A 3,731-nucleotide genomic window follows, 5' to 3' on the forward strand; every position below is an offset into this window, starting at 1 on the left:
ACCTTCATTATACATCTCTCTGATCACTCTCTCAAATATATTTATATTTATTTTATAATTATAATTTTAATATTAAGTTAATAATAATAAGGTTATAGTGGCGAATGTTTTAAGTTTGTAAGTCGAAATTCTGTTAGTGTAACACTACGCGATTAATACTCATTGTAAGTTATGTTAGCCTTTTTAAATTAATGTCTCGTAGCTAAGTTATTATTATGTTTATTTAAGCCGAAGTAATCGTGATGTTGGACTAAATATTAAGACGGGGTTATTGGGCTTTGGACCATAATTGAGGTTTGGACAAAAGACCGACACTTGTGGAAATTGGACTATGGGCTATTAATGGGCTTTATATTTGTTTAACTGAATGATAGTTCGTTAATTTAATATAGAGAATTACAATTTGACGTATCTATAAATAACCACATACACTCGATCGGACACGATGGGCGGGATATTTATAAATACTAATAATTGTTCATTTGACCGGACACGGGGATGGATTAATAGTCAATGGACTCATTAAAACGGAGGTGGATTACATACAAGGACACTTGGTGTAAATGTTAACAACGTATTAAAACCTTGGGTTACACGCAGTCGATAACCTGGTGTAATCATTAACAAAGTATTAAGACCTTTTTACAGTTTAAGTCTCCAATTAGTTGGAATATTTGACTTCGGGTATAAGAGTAATTTGACGAGGACACTCGCACTTTATATTTATGACCGATGGACTATTATGGACAAAAACCAGATGGACATATCGAATAATCCAGGACAAAGGACAATTAACCCATGGTAATAAATAAAATTCAAAAAATTCAACACGTCGAACATCATGATTACGGAAATTTAAATAAGCATAATTCCTTTATTTTATATCTCATCGCACTTTTATTTATCGTCATTTTATTTTTCATATTTCAAATTATTGCACTTTTAATTATCGCACTTTTATTTATCATCATTTTCTTTACGCTTTAAATTAAGTTATATTTATATTTAATATTTTACATTAGGTTTTAACTGTGATTTAAATCTTAAAATCGACAAACCGGTCATTAAACGGTAAACCCCCCCCCCCCCCTTTATAATAGTAATACTACTACTTATATTTATATATTTATATACAAATATAGTTTAAAATAAATATAGCGTTAAATTTAGCCAGCTCCCTGTGGAACGAACCGGACTTACTAAAAACTACACTACTCTACGATTAGGTACACTGCCTATAAGTGTTGTAGCAAGGTTTATGTATATCCATTCTATAAATAAATAAATAACTTGTGTAAATTGTATCGTATTTAATAGTATTTCGTAGTAAAAATTAATAGTATTACGTACCCCTTCGCTTTAACATCATACGCTTAAGAAACTAGCACTTTACGTTTAGTGATTCGTACCCTTAACAAACTATAGACTTAGAGTATTAGTAAGCTATATCACTTAAGATGTATCTTAATCATTTGAGTGTTTTGGTCATTTGCTTCTATAAATCAATGTCTCGTTGTTTATTAAAATATATTTAATAATATTATTTTAAATCAAAACGTTTTATGAGTAAATTAATATTATATTCTATCACTTTGTAAAATATAAATATATTTTTATTTAGAAATGTAATTTATCCATATTAGAAGTATTTATTAAGTAATACGGAGTATATTATTTAGTCTTTCAAAAGATATTTATATTTCAAAGTATAATTTAAAAATCGTGTACATAATAGAAAAAGTTGTACCATATAACGTTTACATTTTAAAACTTAAATAGATATAATTCATTTGTATATTAGCTTTTTCTTTAACTTCTTAACGTACTAATTGGCATGTCCCAAATATCAATCGAATCAATAAGCGAGTGTTATTATTTATTTAAAACCATATATATCATAAACACGTTTTAATATACGTTGCAAACTATTCATATATCTAACAACTAATATTCCAACTCACATTATTAAACAAAGAAAATAATAATCTAGTTCTATTATATCGAAAAACGTTTTCGTACATTTGAAATTAAGTCAATTGATTCTTATGTAATTTAGTCTTCCACTAACTTTTGTATAATTCTCGTTAATGACACTTTTGTTCTTATTTATAAATCACTTTACAAAATATTCTGAATACTGTTAAAAGGAATAGATTTCCTAAATCAAAGTGGACCTCTCAACAGAGACTCGTAATCATATCACAATGTGTCTGATAACTAAATCATTTGATATTATCATATAAATCCATCGATAAATAATATTAAACAAATATGTTCATGTAAAGTATTATATGTTTAATACTTTGTTAATATTTTCAAGTTATAATATATATACACATAATCATATTCGTTCATTGAATGGTTCGTAAATCATTGGAATTTGGTCGAGATTAAATGAGTGTATGAACACAGTTTAAAATTCTTGCGATTTAACTTAACAAACTTTGTTTATCGTGTCAGAAACATATAAAGATTAAAGTTTAAATTTGGTCGAAAATTTCCGGGTCGTCACACTTTTAACATGTATTTTTGTAAAGTAGGGGCACGAAAGAACTTTATCACATTATTTTTATCCATTAAGGAAGCAGGCAATTATTCCAAGGCATTAGAGGACAATGGACAGTAGAATTGGAATTGAGGGAGTATTTTAGTAGTAGAGACTACTGGCGGAAAATCGTTTACTGTAATATATGGGGTTGGCTATATACATTATACACTTCTTTAGTATTTTATAATTACAATACACATATCGATAATTAGCATACCATCGACCCAGTTTAATTAGTCCATAAAGTTATCACATCGTTCTTTTTTTCAACTTGACAATGTTACCCCAACTTTTTATATCATTTTGTTTTACATATATATGGACAGTAGAATTGGAATTGAGGGAGTATTTTAGTAGTAGAGACTACTGGCGGAAAATCGTTTACTGTAATATATGGGGTTGGCTATATACATTATACACTTCTTTAGTATTTTATAATTACAATACACATATCGATAATTAGCATACCATCGACCCAGTTTAATTAGTCCATAAAGTTATCACATCGTTCTTTTTTTCAACTTGACAATGTTACCCCAACTTTTTATATCATTTTGTTTTACATATATATGAAGTAAAAGTAATGACATTTTTTTTAAACAGCGATTGGGATCACCGAGGGGGGACTTAACCACCCGTTGCGATCATCTCCCGTTTCGACTATGCTGATGCAGCGATAATAACCCCGCCCCCATCGCTGCCCGGGAGGAAACCTTGAAACCGATCCAAGGGCACGGCCAAGTAAAACTCCCCTCCCCTTTACCCCCCAAACGATATGGGAAAAGTGTCATGGGTGGATACTTCATGGCAGAGATGAAATTATGTTTTTAATATGTAGTCAACGGGGGTCGAACTCCTGACCTCCCCCAAAAGAGTCAGACCACCAACCGCTGGACCACATCACATCACAACTTCAATAAAAGTACTGACATAAAAGAAGTTTACATAATCGTTCCCATTTTTATTTATAAAAGTAGACTACTCCTTTGTGTCACTACAAAAATAAAACTAAACTATTAGATCAGCGAACTAAATGATAAGTAGGAAAAATTAAAAATTAAATCAATAAAAGTTTTTTTTAAAGAAAACTGAACAGAAGAAAAAACCACTTATTATTTCTAAATTAATGAAAAGGCCAGCCAAACGTTAACGTTTTGGCAAAAATGACAATATCTACAATACG

The sequence above is a fragment of the Rutidosis leptorrhynchoides genome, chromosome 6 (genome assembly GCF_046630445.1).
Source record: "Rutidosis leptorrhynchoides isolate AG116_Rl617_1_P2 chromosome 6, CSIRO_AGI_Rlap_v1, whole genome shotgun sequence".
NCBI lineage: Eukaryota > Viridiplantae > Streptophyta > Magnoliopsida > Asterales > Asteraceae > Rutidosis > Rutidosis leptorrhynchoides.